Genomic DNA, 19,045 nt, shown 5'->3' with positions numbered 1-19,045 from the left:
CAGAAAAAGGTCTTTGCTAGTTAGTTAGTGGCAAGGCATAATTATTCTGTGAAGCCACTCTCCCACTAAAACTCAGTGTTAGGTTGCATGCATGATTGTTATTTTCTCCAACAATTTCTACTTGTTTAAACTTATTTCGCAGTTAACTACAATTTACAGGGTTTATTTTTGTAAAATCATATTTTTCTATCTTAATTGATTATGGAAGACTTCACTTAGAGTAATTGCTTCTTGGTTTCTAAACTCCGGTTAACCCAGAAGGAAGCCAAGACATATTTCTTTTGAGTGAAGAGGTTCTCGTGCTATTAAAGTAAGGAAGTAGGACACAACAGGGTCTTATTGGATACAGACACAGAAAGAAAGCACTTTTTAGGAGCTTGCTATGGCAGGTGTTATTTTCATGGTGCGACGTCCGGCAGCAGCTGGTCCCATAACAAATGTTGTGGGGAAAGGTTGCATGAAAAGGAATCAAGGGCTACACAGAGGTATCTGTTCTCCACGCCCCATGTACAGGTATGCACATCGAGTTGCATTTTCCTGCTTTCCCTCTTTATTCAAATAGAGATGATGTGTGCAAAGCCTAGACCATGATCCAATTTGCAGTCCTTTGATCCAGTGCTAATTTCCCATGCAGTGGTGGTTCACTGGATAGAATCCATCAACATTCCTCAAATCTCTCATTTATAATTAACACAGTGCATTCTTTTAAATGTTTGATAAATCCAGATGTTCAAAAATGTGCAGCCAGAATATTCAAGCTCCAAATTAGAGTTGCATGAATACTGGAAACAGGACACCATGTTTTTTTCAAGGTACATCATTTCCCTACTGACACACTGATGCCATATGGTATTGTGCATTCCTCTTGTGCATTTATACAAATGTGCTAAACAGTTCAAAAACAAGACCTCTGTTTTATTCAGCAGCTATATGCATCATATGTAGCACTGGGAAAAACTATTCCACAAGGAATTAAGGTTATTATGTTGGAAAAACTCTTAAGTTTGGGATATGTCCTGGGTAGACATACCCTAAGTAAGCCAGCCAATGTTTTTCATTGCAATTGTCATCCATATTAACAGCAATTGCTCTATTAGGAAAGGCACTTATTCCTTTGATAGTCATTCCTGAGGAAGTAGTCATACTTTGAGGAAATGATAAAAATGAATGTTGATTCACTTATTTCCTTAGTGCACAATAATTTAACACAATAAATGAGCATAATACAAACAAAATTGAACACATACAGACACCCAACTCCACCCTGAAACCACTGGTGGAATAACAAGTTAATATTATTTAGAAAAGATTAAGTACCTGTGGTAATTCATCACTTTAGGGGTTTTTTTTTACAATTATTTCTGCATAATAGCTATGACACCACATAGAATGTTTATCTGCATCTAATTGGTGGGTAGCAGCTTGCCTAATGGGCTTTAATCTTACTAATAACAGAAACAAATGATACCATTTATTAGAAGTTAAATTTTGATTTGCAGGAGGAAAGAGGTCAATTTCATGCAAATTGTTTTTTTTTTTTCCCTCCTCTGTTTCATAGTGATAGCTTCAGTTTTACAGATAACCTTTCATGCCACGTGACATCAACATAAGGTGGCTACCAATCTGTAGTGGACATAATAAACATGAGGTTAGTGCTTTTGACATACAAACCTAGTACATGGGCCTACTAAAATTGTAATATTTATCCTTGCTAATTGCTAAGCACAAATGCACCAGCCAGAAACTCAAGGCTCCTAAGGAATAACCGTATGTCCTATGGAACATGGAAATCATCTTTCTCTTAGAGCTTGGAAAAGTTCCTTTTTTAGATTACAACATCCTGAATCCACTAGTCAGCCATTGGCCATTCTGCCTGAGGGACTTCAGGAATTTGTAGTCCAAAAATTAATTTTTCCAAGCACTGTTCCTGCTGGATTTCCTAGATACAGTAGCACCCATCCATCCTGAATAATTAAGGCTGCAATCTTGTCTGCAATATGTAGGAGTGAGCCCCACTGAATGAATTATATTTAAGACACACTGTAACCCTAAATACATTTGCCTTGAATATCTTGATTACACATGAGTTCATCTGTGCAGACAGCCTTTCTGCCAACCTAGGTTGCAACTGTGCCATGCACTGTATATTCCTATGTTGCTGGTGCCCCCTTATTATTTGGTGTGCTGACCTTTTGGTGGTGATCCTTGCTGTCCTTAGCCAGACTGGTCCTCAGACAGAAGATGTCCTGTTTCCCACCACTGTGATCACACCCAGAACCATATCAGTTTGGCCGAACCTGCAAGAACTTGCCCTGCACAGGCATGAAGAACATAGGCTCACTACCATACTATGATGATGTGACTGAGTAGGGCTTGGTGAAGGAAATACATTGAATGGAGAGAAAAAAACTTATGTAACATAGCTTGACATCCTTCTCAGTCACCATTGGATAGGACTGCTCCATGCTAAACCACCTTTCAAAAAAAATGCAAATTATTGCTAATGACTTGCCACACAAGGAAAATGAGAAGGTAAAATTGCCACAAACAATACAAAATGTCTTATAAAATTTCTCACATACAAGTATAGTCTGATGTCATAAAACACAGCAGTTACAAGAAGACAATGCCCCTGATAGAATAATATTCGCAAAGAATTCAGTTACACAGGCTTCACTGCATTAACTTTGAATTACAATTGATCTTGGGAAAGCAGAGAGGGTGGGGGAAGCGGAAAAAATGAGAAAGCAAGCACTTTGATACATAGAATTATGTATATGATGCAAATAACTACCTTTGTCAGGGTATAATAAAACACTGATTGCTCCTAAAATATAAATAAATCTTGGGACTTACCACCACAAAGTGTTACATTCTCCCAATTACACTACTGATGAGATTGACTTCAATTTGACTGCAGGGTAAATAAAATAAACCACTACTTTTCATGCGCCATGGGGAGCACACACACACACACACACACACACAGAAGGCTGCTCTAAACAAAAGGAGGTAATTGGGAAACCCTCTCCCAATGCACAGACACATACGACAGCTTTGATTTTGTACACACTTTTTGGGGAATAGTGGAGCAATGTGCTCTCTGTGGAACACACAGGCATAGTACTGTGCAAATAATGTCATTGACACAATGATTAAGCAAGGCGAATTGAGCTCACCATCCCATTAATTACTGCTTGCCAGTAATTTATAGAATTAAAAGGATTTTTCCCCCAAGCTCTGCAAGCAGGTGCCTAATCTACAAGCCACACTGGTGTTTGATTGTTTTGTGTTTTCATACCAGATAAACAAACAAGATGTTTTTCAGAAACTACATACAAAGTTATCCTAACTGTAGTTCTAGATGGGATACAGTGGTGCCTTGCTAGACAGTTACCCCGCATGACAGTTTTTTCGCTAGACATTGACTTTTTGCGATCGCTATAGCGATTCGCAAAACAGTGATTCCTATGGAGGAATTTCGCTGGACAATGTTTGGTCCCTGCTTCGCAAACTGATTTTCGCTAGACGACGATTTTGACAGCTCCCTCCGTGCTCGCAAAACAGGTGTTTTTGGGACCTAAGCTTCGCAAGACAGTGATTTAAACAGCTGATCGGCGGTTCGCAAAGTGGCTTTCCTATGGCCAATCTTCACTAGACAATGATGATTCTTCCCCATTGGAACGCATTAAACAGATTTCCAAAGGGGGAAATGCTTCTCGCTAGACGATGATTTTGCTAAACAGCGATTTCAGTGGAACAGATTATCATCGTCTAGCGGAGCACCACTGTACATGCTTTGTAGGCCTGGGTTGTATTAACATACTTGATATTTTCAATTTTGCTCTGCTTTGCTTTAGTTTATTGCATTGCATTGCATTGTGGTAGTATACAAATAGAACCATTATTTGGACTTTCCAGTTTCCACGCTGACATCCTACTGCAATGTACTGGCAAGGGTGCTGTTGGGCTACTGTATTCACATTTCTACATTGCTGATCTTTGGGGTGTACCTGGAGCATAGAACAATTACCTTTTTGGATCCCAGTTCTACTGCCATGCTTGCTGGGGGGTTTGGGGAGCTGCAGTCCAAAATACTAACATTTCTGGTCCTCTTTGGAAAGCCAGCCTGTTTTACAAGTTTGTAGTGCCCACATCTTGAAAAGCAGATACATCAGGTTGCACATGTCAATAGGCTGAAATGCAGATACCTTTGAAAAGGGTCCACATCTGACTGCACCTTTGAATATTTAGCAGAGGAGTTCCATCTGCTTGGCCATGAGATTATGCATATCCTGGAAATAATGTGTTTCAGGTCTGTGGGTCGATCAGTTCCAGAAATGCCTGGTCAGACCTTGAAATTGATCCTACTTACAGTTTTCTCAGAGGAGAGCATCACTGTTCCATAAAGACAGAAGCGCTCCAGTTACCTGATAAACACCCATTACATGCAATGTGTTCCTTTCCCCAAATATAGTTCAGGTCGAACAGACCAGTGGAGATATGTAAGCATGGATAAGACTTTGTTGCTACACTGTTTCCCCCAAAATTAGACCTAACCTGAAAATAAGCCCTAGTATGATTTTTCAGGATGCTCGTAATATAAGCCCTACCCCAAAAATAAGCCACAGTTAAGTGAAACCCGGCCCTCCACCCTTGTGCAGCAACCAGAAGATGACATGACTGTATTTGAATAAATGTAGATTGTTGTACATGGAGGGAAAAAAACAACCCCAGAAAATAAGCTCTAATGTGTTTTTTTAAGGAAAAATTAATATAAGGCCCTGTTTTATTTTCGGGGAAGCACAGTACAGTGGTGCCTCGCTTAGCGAGCGCTCCGTTTAGCGACAAAATCGCTTTGCGATGAACTTTTTGCGATTGCAAAAGCGATCGCTTTGCGATGTTCCCTATGGGGGAATTTCGCTTTGTGATGATCGGTTCCCTGCTTCAGGAACCAATCATCGCAAAGCGACCATTTTTGCACAGCTGATCGGTGGTTTCAAAATGGCCGCTGGGTAAACAAAATGGTCGCCCGCTGTTTTCTGGGACGGATTCCTCACTTAAAAGGCAGCGAAAATGGCCGCACTATGGAGGATCTTCACTGAAATGTGAGTTTTAAGCCCCTAGGAACATATTAATCAGGTTTTAATGCGTTTCTGTGGGCTTTTTAGTATCGCATAGTGACATTTTCGTTCATCAGCGATTTTTGCGGAACGAATTAACATCGTAATGCGAGGCACCACTGTAATCTGATTGTAGATGCTGTCACTGTGTTTGATTCCAGGTCTTCCAGACCATTTGTGATGTAAAGTGGAATGGCTAGTGGGATGATGATGCTCAGTATTAGTATTAGCATTAGTCAATTCGTTGGACATTGCAGTCAAATCATTTCTGACTTAAAGTAGCCTTTTTTAGGGTTTGCTAGGCAGAGTATTCAGAAATAGTTTACCATTCCCTTCTGGGGGGGGGGGGTGAGGCATTGGCTGGGACTGTGCCGCTTGCCCAAGACCACACAGGCTGGCTCTAATCACAGGAGGCACATGGGGGAACCCATCTTGGGTTTGAATTTTCATACTTTCCATGGTGCAGAGATGGGCACAAAACAAACCACAAAGCAACCACCCCAACCCCAACCCATTAATCAAGTCATTTCATGGTTGGTTTCAGGGTACTTCAGGGAAATGTGCCTGCCTAGAACAAAATGAAAGACCAAACTATTTTTTTTTTTGGACTTATATACCGCCCCGTAGCGCTACAAGCACTCTCCAGGCGGTTTACAATTTCATTATACAGGCTACACATTGCCCCCCCCCAGCAAGCTGGGTACTCATTTTACCGACCTCGGAAGGATGGAAGGCTGAGTCAACCTTGAGCCGGCTACCTGGGATTTGAACCCCAGGTCGTGAGCACAGTTTTAGCTGCAGTACAGCGTTTTAACCACTGCGCCACGAGGCTCTCCTCCTTATCTGCAATGGCAATTCATACACTTCATGGTTTGTGTAATTCAGGACTTTTGGGAGTGGTAGAACATACACACACACGGCAAACTCACAGAGACTGTTTAAATCAGTGGTCCCCAACCTTGGGCCTCCAGATGTTCTTGGACTTCAACTCCCAGAAATCCTAGCCAGCAGAGGTGGTGGTGAAGGCTTCTGGGAGTTGTAGTCCAAAAACATCTGGAGGCCCAAGGTTGGGGACCACTGCTTTAAATGACTCTCCACCCCACCCATTCCAAGATTGGTGAAGACTGGATTTGGGATATCTGAGGGATGCGCTCATTAGCAGGAAACTGCTCTTTAGCAGCCAACATTTCTAACTCATGTGGGGCCGTTCTGCCACTCCTAGAAGTCCTGAATCCACGAACCATAGAACTGTTCAGTCTGTATGAAAGTTCATGAAAATTTGTGGTTTGTGAACAGCAATGAATAAGCCACCATTTTCCAAGTTGTTGCCCGTCCCTGGTTTCAACCATAACATTCTGTTGTGAAACAAAAGATTTTCCCTTGCTTGCCTTGAACACACAGAAACACAGAGACATCAGTGTAGGAAAAGGGAAAGGGAAAGATTCCCCTTGACAATTTTTGTCCAGTCGTGTTCGACTCTAGGGGGCGGTGCTCATACCTGTTTCCAAGCCATACCTTACTTGACTTTCCTGCACATGACTAATATACAGTTCAAGCCTAGCCACTAAAAAGCTGGTGAGTCTCACTGAAGAACAATGGGAAGCAACAATGGGAAGCAATGAAAAGCAAAACAGTGACACTGGATTATGCAATGGGGAGAGACTATCTAGCTGAAATTGTATTGGACTTGGCATAGTGTCAAGTACAGCCACAAGATTTTGCAGGGAGGCACACTCAGGCAGTGTCTATGTCTGACTACACAAATTGCTGCCCAAATGATTGCACAACTTGTTGAGCAATTGATTGCACACAAATTGCACAACTTTGCCTGTGGATCAGTTTCCCAGGTATGACTTCTGTTTGGGTGCAAATTTCACAGCCATTTGCACAACTTCCAGTTATGCAGGCATAGCTACGCAACAGGATTTGGGGCTCTTCTAGTATCTGTGATGGATCCACTCATATATATTGGATCTAAGCCTCTGTTTCTGAGGCTTGGTGTTGTAGGCACCAGGGAGTGAAGATGCATGTGTAAACCAACCCTAAAAATTAATATGCATAGGAAAATGAAGGTACTGCAAATGACTTGAATAATCAGTGAGCCATATTTTTGATTCCCTGTAGGTGCTTTTCCCTGAAGTGTCAGACATATTATTTCAGCACTACTGTCTTGGGGACTAATCCCAATGAGAGCAAAAGCAGAGCAGCATGATAAACACATCTGGCACAGAGAAAGAGGCTGATTGCTGTGCAACCTGTCTTTCTATTTTTCAGATTGCCATTGCAGCAGAAAAACAGAGGTAGAAGAAAATGTTTTAGGGGCTAATCTTCAGAAAAACAGGGGGCATGGGGAGAGTAGTAGAAATGGTTACAAATAGTGCTTCCTTGGCAGTTCCCTCTAGTCCTGCTCAGAAACCAAGTCCGGGTCCAATTTGGGGAGATTCCCACCACCCTCTTCTCCAGCAACCAGCCCTTTGTGCTTTCTTTCACGCTGATCAAGGGAGCTCCTTACCTCTCCCCCACCACCTCAGAGAAGCTTGGAGTGTTTAGTGAGCTGCATCAGGGAAGAGGACAAGAAAGTTCAAGAATGTCTTTTAAGTAAATTTACTTTAGGATCCCAGCCAAAGGTGTGTGTGTTTTTAAATTCAGCTCGAGGCTAATACTGTATAAGGAAACATTGGAGGCTTAACTTTGTCTAGCTTCTGAATGGCCAGGATATGCCATTGCTATAACACTCCTAACATGCCTACAGGATAAATATTAGGTGGTTTAATGTACCATACCAAATTTATACTGTGCTCTTCGTGTGGCCATTATGAGGCCTTTGGAGCTGTGGGTTGAAGATACACTAGCTGACTTAGCGCATGTAGTTTCAGAAAAAATTACAGTGCCTGTGCTGACACAAAACACAAGCAAAGTCTAGGAAGTAACTTCAGATACCAAGTCATCATGAATTCAAGGAGAAATGTTGGCATATTATTCTCTTATGCCATGTTGTGCCCCTTTGACCAAGGGGAGTTTTTTCCTCACAGCCTGGAAAAGGGGCCACACTGCCAGGGAGGAGTGTGGGAGTTGGAGTCCAAGAAGCGATTTTCCCAAACCATGTTTCTTGCCAACGTATAGGTTTGATTATTTTACTTCACTATTCTGCCTTTCCTCCAAAGAGGTCATGGCAATCCCCATGATTCAACTCTCCTCTTGTGTTAATTATTCACAACAGCCCTCAGAGGTGGAGAGGATGAGAAACACTCACTCAGTGAACTTGAGGGCAAAGCGAAGATTTGAAAAATAAATCCCTTTGGCTAGACCAGTGTTTCCCAATCTGGAGGTCAAGGCCCCCAAGGGGGTCACAAATAATTTTGGGGGAGGGTCACAGGTCACCTTATATGTATTGTAGCCCTGGTTAAATATTTTTTCCTTGACCTTTCAGAGTGGGAGTGTAAAGTTCATGTGTATTTATAAGAAACAGGCCCTTTTGGGGGAAGAAAGAAGCCTCTACTTTCTGAAAAGGGATGACTTTACTCTATTAAGGCTCCCTTTTTAAGCAAACATGGTGGGGTGTGGCAGGTGACTTGCCTATTATAAAAGGGAGTCACAACTTGAAAAAGGTTGGGAATCATTGACCTAGACCTTAGTAAGGGAAGATGTAAGCCCTAAGTGGGTGCTATGCTGCTTTTGAAGAGTGAATTGTTCTTTTTGAATTATGGATGAGTTAAATTTCTCAAGAAAAACCTCAGGATACTTTCGTGACAGGCTGTGGAGATGGATGGAAAACATTTAAGCTCAGGATTCTGCTTGGCGTCATCTCACTGACTCTACTACAAGCTAGTTGATGCTCCTACGTGTTCTACTTGCAACAGTGGGCTTCAAGTGGCTTCACGCACATGCCTGCTGCTCTGAGATGCACCCCCACCACTGCTTTGTAGCCCTTCTTTGTTGTCACTTATTGTGCATTATGTTAAATAAGCAGTTCTCCCAACAGAGAAGCCAGCTGCAGTTGCACAAGTGATTATTAAAGGGGGGGGGACTTAATGAGACTTAAATCTAATAACTAGTGGTGTCAGATCTGAAGTTTTAGACTTGAAAGCACAGCTGCACTTGCATGGTTCATCTGCTGCAGCAAGGATATGGAGCAATCCTAGTTCACATTAACTAGCCAGCATAACTAGAGCAGCCTGGTTCCCCGTGCAGGCACCAGTTGTGACTTGTAACTGTGAGAGGTTAAGCAGTGCAGTGATTCAACCCACTGGAAGTGGGTATCTGGAATGTGTTCTATTCCTTGGTTGTTTTATCAATGGACTGGCTAACTTCAGGCTTTATTTTCTTGTTTCATTGCCTTATTGATATTGCATTCTCCCTCTTTCTTTCTCTCTCTCTCTTTTAACAAATGCAAGTTAAATATTTATGTGCCTGATGGCTAAAGTGGATGTAGAGCATTTGTGAAAGAGGACCTGCTAATGCTAACTCACGCACATGATGTATTTATGGGAAAACTGTAATAGCCTGCTACTGAAGCATGAATATTTATTAAGAAATGGTGAGCCAATAGTTTCAGCTCAATTTCATTCGGAGTTTCTAAAAGCCTTCAAGTTTCTTGCAGTACTGCCTATGTTTCAGAGCTGCTCTGCTGCTCGCAATTTGATTTGAGAGCAAGGGAGCGGGAATATTGCTGGAGTATTCATCAAAAAGCAATAGGAAGCATTTAGCACTGTGTACATTGTTGGGGGCGCTGAAGGCCAGGAACACATCTCACCAGCCTCACAATTTGCAGAATAATTTTCAGCTGCAGTGTTTCCCCCACATAAAAGAGCAGGGGCTAGAAAAGCTACTGTTTGAAACTACAGCTTCCAGGATTCTCCAGCCGGCATGGCCACTGAGGAGAAATGAAGATTATCTGAGAGAATACTGGCACCACCCTTAGCCAGAGCGAGGCAGTCCTGGCAGCAGGTATGGGGTGGACTGGTTGCAACAGTTTCCAGCCAACCTTTTTCCGTCAAAGAACAAGACTGTGTTTTGGCATCGTCCCACTCCTAGCCTTGACATTAAACTGCCGACTTCCTGCATGTCTTACACTTTGTCTATAGAATGGGTGGGCAGAGCACTTCTGAAGGCAAAATTGGGGGTCCAACTTTAAGCTAAACCTGTGTAGGAATGTGGACTGGTATGAGAGGAAATTTGGTCAGATTTGGTCAGTTATTAGATTTAAGTATTATTTACTCTCTTTTTTCACTCGAAAAAATAAATAAAAAGAACGACGTTTCTCAGCTCCAATACAGATACAGTGGACCCTTGACTTACAGACGGCTTGACTTACAGACTTTTTGAGTTACAGACTTCTCTGGCCGCAAAATTTAGGTTTGACTTGCAGCCTGAGAATTGACTTACAGACCAGAAAAAAAAACAAAATGGAACAAAAACGGCCTGTTACGGGATTAATCGGTTTTCAATGCACTGTAGGTCAATGGAGACTTGACCTACAGACTTTTTGACTTGAGAACCGCCTTCCAATACGGATTAAGTTCTCAAGTCAAGACCCCACTGTAAGTCCTGTCCTGTGCATTGAACAAAACAAGGAGCAACTTCGGTAGCTCACCAAAACGTGTCCAAAACGTCATGTAAATTGGAGAAGCCTTCAACAAATTGGAGAAGCCTTCAACAAAAGCAAACCAAACTAGAATCGTGTGACTGCAGAAAAAAATGCCCTTGAGTCTGGAATATACATACACCCACACCTCTTCCTCAGAGAGCAGTGGCAGAGGAACCAAACATTATTTGTTTCAAAGCAATATCTGGTGGTGACCCTTGCCTGTGTCTTCTTGTAAGCACAGGGATAGCTCAGACATGTTTTGCATTTGGCCCCTGGTCCTTCTTTTACAAGGATGGGTTTAAAAGATAGTAAGAAGGCAAAATGTTAACCTCATCAAGTATGCAATCATCCAAAACACCTTGCAATTTTCCTCATATATTTCTATTCATTATATTACTGCTGTTAGGCTATGTTGCTTATAATATCTTCTCTCTACAGTTGTATGTGTGTGAGTGTATAGCTGCAAGTGTGGAAGAGCACCATTATTTTTAGCTTTATTAAGTTTGCTTTTTTCTACACAGTTGACAATTGTTTAAAAAAAACATAAGTGTTTAGAACGCCTTAAGTTGGAAATGTAATATGCACTGTTCAACATCTCACCACACAGCAGATTTACATGTTCTCATTCAAAAATTCATTATGGCAAAAAAAGTTTTGTATCAAGCTACTTTTAAAAAACAACAGCAAAGCTTTTTATTATTTGTGCACACATTTTGTCTTAAAATATGCTCGCTTGATAGATATTTATTTTACAATATGTATTTTATATGCATTTTATATTTTACAGAGAAAAAAGACAATGTGGATAGAGTGTTTTTATTTGTTGTTTTGACAAAAAAGTCAAAACATTTTCATGTACTTTTTGAGCTGAGAACAGTATCAAAATATTTGCAGAAATGCGGAACTAGATGGACACCTGCTTTACAACCCATATTATTTGTCACAAAGGTGTGGATGGTGCTGGTTCATTTAAAAAGCTGTACTAGATGAAATCCTCAAACATGTTTTGAAAAAATATATATAACTGGGAACAGTTCCTATATACAGTAGTTCTTAAAGGCAGCTTAGCCAGCATGATCAATGGCCATGTTCTCAGGAAGATTTTTGGTGATGTAGTTCAGAGAAGTAAGTTTTTCAAGTTGTGAGAAGATGATCACATTAACTCTTGGAAATCACAGCAAATTATGGTAAAATTGCACTAAATCTTCTGTATGCTGGAGGCCTATAATCTGTTTCAGTTTAAACCAGATTTACCACAACGTCCTTTAAGTGCAAAAATCCTACTAAACACTACTAAAATCAATGCTGCTTACTCCCAGATAAGTGTAGATGGGTTTGCAAGCTAAATATTTTGATAGATCAATAAGACCATTAAGTCCAAAATGAAATCAGAAATAAGTGAAAGCATCCTTTTCACTTCAATTGAATAGTTCACTAGACTTTGAGGAAGATTTCTTATAAACCTCTACAGCAGTGGTTCCCAGCCTTAGGTAACCCAGATGTTTTTGGTCTGCAATTCCCAGAAACCTTAAACACCAGCTATGCTGGCTAGGGTTTCTAGGAGTTGCAGTCCAAGAACACCTGGATTACCCAAGGTTGGGAACCACGGCTCTAAAGCAGTGGTCCCCAACCTTGGGCCTCCAGATGTTCTTGGACTTCAACTCCCAGAAATCCTGGCCAGCAGAGGTGGTGGTGAAGGCTTCTGGGAGTTGTAGTTCAATAACATCTGGAAAAAAATATTCCAAACAAAAACCTCTCATTTCAAGTGGAAAACTGCTTAATGTGGAGTTGTATAGCTATATAAACAAAAACAAAAACAAATTTACCACAATTTGGAGGTGTGGGGAGAAAGAAATATGGATAGATTGTTTTTACTTATCACAAAAAGACAACTGGTTATTTGAATATTTGAGCTATGTATCTGGATTTGTTTCCCATAGTGGTACCGCACTGGGTAAAACTGTGCATGTCATTGGTTCTCAGGCCCTATTCCTTAAAAGACCTAGTTCTCTCAAATAATAGATGAGGCGGTAGACTTGTGGTCAAACTGTAGCACATCTGACAGTAGATGGGGATTTGAATTATTAAATGGTCCTTCATACAGTAACCATTTGGTATTTAGTAGGCTAACTCTAATCAATCAGGGTATTGAACAGGGGAAACTACTCTGAAAAGCCATTATTAGGTAAAACAGAAATCTGATGTTTATTGGTTCAAGACATCAGTCCAGAGGTGTAGAGGAAAATAAAATGCAAGACTTTTTGTGTGTACTCTTTTCCTTTCCTTTACTGCTTTTTCCTGCAGCTTGACATGATACAATCTGGACCCAATTTTGCCACATCTTCTGCTGCTTATGTAAAACCAAACCTCAGTATATGTCACAGATCAGCTTAGAATCATAACAGTTCACCTGAACAAAGTTGCTCAGCAGGTGAACAAGTGAAAGACAATAACGCATACTAGGGATAAAAAGAGATGTAAGACTCAATAGTGGTCTTGAAAGTAATGCCCCAGATTGAAGTTGCAGTGTGGATCCCCAGTCTGGCAATTCAAAAACAATCCAATTTTGTCATGATTACAAATCAGAAAGCTTTCTAGAAAGAGTAACTGAAAGGCATTTGTAGATGTTGCAAACAGACATGCAGAGGCTCCCACAGTTAATAGTTTAGACAAATCGGTGCAGGGCAAGGAACATGCAAGGACAGCTTTTTCAAGTATGAGGCTGTTATAAAGGGATTTGTTTTCTCCTCCCACTGTAATTTTCAATTGGTGCTCTGTGTTGAAGGCCTCTTACCTTGACCTAACTTACAGAACTATTGTGAGAGTTCAGTGTGGAGGAGGAGAGCCATATATTCCACTTCGAATTCATTCACAAGATAGAATTGTGAGAAATAAATAACAAAATAAGAAAATGGCACACATTGTAGGAAGTCATACAAGCAAATAGTAAAAAGAAAATCCAAATTTAAATAGTTTTTGTGCTTGAGAAGGAAAAAAAGGATTAACTTTCTCCATAATATTGTTTTGAAAGATGATTTATATAAAAATAGCATCTAATGTAGACGTGGGCCTAAGTGACTAAGCTGGGGGGAAAAAGTTGGGTGCAGAGTTTGGAATGTTATGATCGAGCAGAAACAATTCCTTGCTCAGTTGGTATAAACCAGATGATGATGGGTGGGGCACAGAGAGGATTGTTAGAGATGCAGCTTGTGTACTCACACAGTACAGTAGAAAATCTGAAGTGCAGGCACTTATTGTGACAGTCTTCATAGCTACACTCCCACTACACTACACATAGCTACACTTCATAGCTACACAAAAAGGCAGCTAGCTCTGTTGGTCCACAGCAGCTAATTGGTTCCAGCAGTCTTCATCTCCTCCAGCGGCAGGTTCTTTGTAAAGATCACGATAGTCCATTGAGGACCACAGGATCAGAAAACAGTTTGGATTACAACAGGGATTGTACACTTTTTGATAGGAAAATCCATCTTTCTGTCAGCTACTACAAGCTAAGCTCAGAGTGGTTGTGGGAGTATAGCTGGCACACAATATCATCGCCCATGTGAAACAAAAAGCCCTGGTGCTTCAGCCTTTCACAAACCACAAGCTATAAAAAATAATTATTTGCCATCAATTCAATTCCAGCTTATGCTGACACTTGTCAGGGGTTTCCTAGGTATAAACTACTCAGAAGTGATTTGCCAGACCCTTCTTCTTGTGGTGCCTTTTATTGTACAACTTGCCCAAGGACACATAGGCTGGCTCTTCTCTTAGGAGGCACAGTGAGGAATTTAACTCCTAACCCTTGGCTCCACAGCCACATGCTCCAACTCACCGAACTATCCCGCCAGCTATAGCTGTTTTAATTTTGACATGTGCTTCTTTGGGCACCATTTCTAGGATAAAGGTAGGTCATGAATGAATGAATGAATGAACAAATGAACAAATGAATGAATGAACAAGTAGGCCGGCCGGCCAGCTAACTTGCTAACTCTTGCTCCACTGCTTCACTGACACTCACTTCTCCAATTTTTGCCTGGAAGTGAGCAGGAAGAATACATACATAAGCTACAAGTTGATTCTAGTCTGCCCCACAGTAGCAAAACTTTGAAAAGTTTTTTTGAAGAAGAAGTTTTGGCTCCCAGAATCTCCCAGCCAATATGGCCACTGGCTATGCTGGTTGGCAAATAATGGGAGCTGTCATCTGAAAACATATTTTTTTCCAAGTTTTCTGCTGTCATATTTTTAATTTGCAACAGCAGGACCTCAGAGAAGGCAGCCCCTCAGTCTGTTTAGTCGCTGCCCAGGGAGCTCTCCATGCGTTCTGTCGGGGTTTCAGCCATTTCATTCTGGAAATCCTTTTTCTTTTCTGTTGGGTCTTGGCCAAGATGTTGGCTGCCGCAGAAACAAATCAGTGGAGACCCAGATCTATTAATTATAGAATCCCAGGTGTCAGCTCTTTGTGCCACACATGAACCTTGTGCTGAAAATGCTGAGGCCACGATGCTGGTACCAAAACTCAACAGAAAGGTAAAAAGATCACTACTAATGAATTCACAAGTGGTGGAAAGAAACAAGAGTTCTGATTCATGAAAGATGCTGAGTATTACCCTGGCAAGTAGGTTGGCAGGGGAGGGGGGAGATTAATAGGGGTTTCCTTTGTAAGTGAGGGGAAAGGGGATAATGAAGTACTATTTTTTTGCAAATATATGTCCAATGTAAAGCAAACATTGCTATGGCCAAGAATACTACTCAGTGAACCAATTTCTAATGGTCAATGTATGATGTATTTATAATTCATTTGTTACATTTATATGCCACTTTTCCTCTAAAGAGTTCTAGGCAGTGTATATTGCTATCCTGTTCTCCACTTGATAGCCCCAACAACCCTGAGAGAGAGAGAGAGAGAGAGAGAGGAGACTGATCCGAGGGAATTTTGTGGACCAGTGGAGACCAGGGTTTCCCACATCTCTATCCAGCACTCTAGCCACTAAGCCCCACTGCTGGCTATTGTTCTGGAATATAGACTAGCTACAGGTTCATGTAGTTCTTTTTGAAGCAGAGGTTATTTTGTCTATGACTATATTAATTGCAATTATTTTTTCCTTATTCATTTCACATGGAAAATCTTTCTTCAGAACATTTTCCCACTTGTAACAAGAGAGACGGTGAACTTATGAAGGTGGTGCTAACTGTCCCCCTGCAGTCAAAAACACAGCTTGTGGGAGAGGAGATGGTTTTGCATCCTCTTGCCATAACTCCATCCTTCCAGAACAAAAGTAAGCGTGTGATCTAACAGCAAGAAAGGATTGTGTCTGATCACACCAGAAAGGGTTGCATTGCTGGGAGCAACTTCCCTTAAAGTGACCCTTCTGATTATGTAGGAATTGCTCCAGCATTGCTCTAAAAAAGAACAGCCCTGCCATTGGACCAAAGAGGTCTAGCTTGGGCATGGATCACGGTAGGTCTAGAGCATGATTGTTCGTACATCGTGTGATTGCAAGGAAATAGCTCATACCAGACTGTGATCCACAAGTAGTCCACAATGTGAGCTATTTCCTTGTCTGAGCACACCTGAAGATGACCAAAGGCTGGCTGACTCTGCTGTTAGGCAGAGTGAGGACGTTGTCTCAAGAGGCAGTAGCAAAGTGCTAAATGAAAGAGACGTGGCCTGCCCAGTACCCTCTGAGGTGTTCCTCAACACTTGGAGGGATGGAGCTAGATTGCTACCATCTGGAGGTCAGTCTTTACATTCATGGATGAGTGTCTGGCACAAAGGTATCAACCTTTGTGCTAGAGGCTGATAAAAGGAGAAGTTTCACCTTGCATTATTTATTCTTAGAATCAACTTTAGAAAAGCACAGCTAGTAGTTGTGATATAAAAATAAAGTTCACCAATTATTCCCCTCCCGAAAAGCCCAACCAAGTTTCAAGCAAGTTACAGAAAAACATGAGGAAACACATAATATATGTGATCAAAATCCTCAGAATCCATCTCAGGATGAGCAAAGGCATTCTGTGATGTGAACTGCAAGGCCCCCTCCCCCCCCCAAAAAAAGGTGATTAAAAAGTTGACCTAAAGCATCGCAGTTGAATTGGAAGCTTTCACACAAAGTGGCAAATCTCATGTCCCTTGTCTGTCAGAGAGAAAAAAATGAAGCCAAAAGAGACAACATGAACTCTCAGAAAAGCTGAGAAAATGAAATGAATTCTAAAGCCAATTCTAGGATTGGAACAAACAATTCCTAAAAAGCTGAAGGAACAGAAGTGCTAAATTAGCGTTAGGCGTTCCTCATCTTAAACTGAGCACGCTTGGAGGGATGGAATCAGCTTGTGGCTGCCCAACTGTCTGGAGGTCGATCTTTACATTCACGGATGAGCTCATGCCTTCGCGCCAGAGGCTCGTAAAAGGAGGCGTTCACCTTGCATTCGCCTTGGCTCATAACAATAAATCTCTCCCTACCACCATCACCCACCCATGTTTCCAGAAATAGATGGCCTTTTTCTTGTCATTGATCTGCACGCCATAATTTCTGCATTTGCATGCTCTAATGTAAAGCCTTCCTCTTGCCTGAAAAATTTCTCTCCAGGGAAGGACTGATACCAGAGGACAAGGACATCCTCTTAAAAAGGAAGAGCATCATCAGTGGGGACTGGAGAGCCCCAAAACCTAGGTGGATTTGGGAACAGCCAACTGTGGAAGCACAATCATGTCCCTTGACAAATGGCTCCTCAAGGCACTGTAGAAGCAGGCGGGAGCAACGTAGGCATTAAATCCAAGACAAGACACCGAAAATTGAGCCCTGTAAGCACACCATTTGCGAGAGGCCTATTAATACATGCTTTATCAAGAGGCTCATAAATCCATGAACATACAAAGGGAAGGATATCCTGGAGACAAGAGCAGTTCCTAGAGGGAAGAAGAAAATGAATTTGAGTTGGCAAGCTTTGTGTAGTCTACCTGTGGAAGAGAAAACCAGAGAAGATGCTAAGCTCTGTGTCATGTAAATGAGGAAGGGGGACAAAAGGGTCCTTCCTGTGCTTCGATAGTCTCTGCTAAGGAACATCACAGTAATGGAAGAAAGTGTTTCACCATATTATGAAATCTAAGAGCCGGAAACAGAAAAATCATGACATATTTTCACTGTGGAGCTGGTCGCTGACATTATGGATACATTCCAAAATCCATGTTGTGGTGATGCTGTCAGGTCAACTAAAAAGGCACAAAATGATTTATGGAAGCTTTCAAGTCTTTTTTCTTCTTTTTAAATCTCTTCCTTGGCCATGATATTACAAAAATTAGGAAGGAGCTCAATGTTGGAGCAATGTGATCTGTGTGTATGTATGCTGCAGGCTAGAGGTGTGCAGATTTGTGTTTTGAGACTACAGCTCCCAGAAATCCCTGTGCTACCTGGATAATTCTCAGAGTTGCAATCCAAAAACATACACCTATACACCTCTATGCTGTCGAAACATCCAACAGGAAAGAAACTGCAGACACTGTAGCAAGCCTCAAGAAGGCAATAGTTTTCACCTTGACGGGCTCTTAGTTTGCAGGCAACATGAAAGGGAAAAACACTGGTGTGAAGGTTGGGCAGAGAGGATGGAAGTTAACCCTCCTTTTCCCACCTTCCTCCTCAGCCAGAACTTTGCTGGGGCTGTGCTGTTTATGGGGGCATTGCTTATGAAGTCAGCTAGTCCCCTTCTCTGCTTTCTCCCATGGCTGTCATTCAGTAGGCCACGGTGATCTTTTTTGTTGTTGTTGTTAAATAGAGTAAGCTGCATATGAAAACAGCAGCACATCAATCTCGCATGGTCTTAGAATCTCACTGTGTCAGGTAGGGAAATATTTTTAAAAAGAAGACAAAAATAGAGAAGCAGGGGGTCTCTGTTCTCCCTCTTAATGTTACAACTATATCATAAGGTTATCTCATCATTTAATGCCATCCACAGTTCCATTTAGGCAAGAACTAGCCATCCACATGAGGTACAGTATACAACATAATAATTAGGAGCACACTGAATTGTACAAAAACAATAGCAACAGAAGCCCCTACACTGTGCCAGAAAAGAGGAAGACAGTTCTTAAAGGGGCAGGATGGATTAATTGAATTAGAAAAGCATGTGGATGTCATAATTTGATTCAAACCAAACTGTACCAACAGCAATCCAAACAGTGATCTATATACTCATCTGGGCAGGCCCTATCTCTCTCTCTCTCATGCATTCTTATATACAGAACAGAATCTCTCCAGCTAGGAACCACAAAGATCAATGGGCTAACACAGTGGTCTCCAAACTTGGGCCTCCAGATGTTCTTGGACTTCAACTCCCA

This window comes from Pogona vitticeps, chromosome 3 (assembly GCF_051106095.1).
Source record: "Pogona vitticeps strain Pit_001003342236 chromosome 3, PviZW2.1, whole genome shotgun sequence".
Taxonomy (NCBI): domain Eukaryota; kingdom Metazoa; phylum Chordata; class Lepidosauria; order Squamata; family Agamidae; genus Pogona; species Pogona vitticeps.
This window is presented reverse-complemented; position numbering follows the sequence as displayed.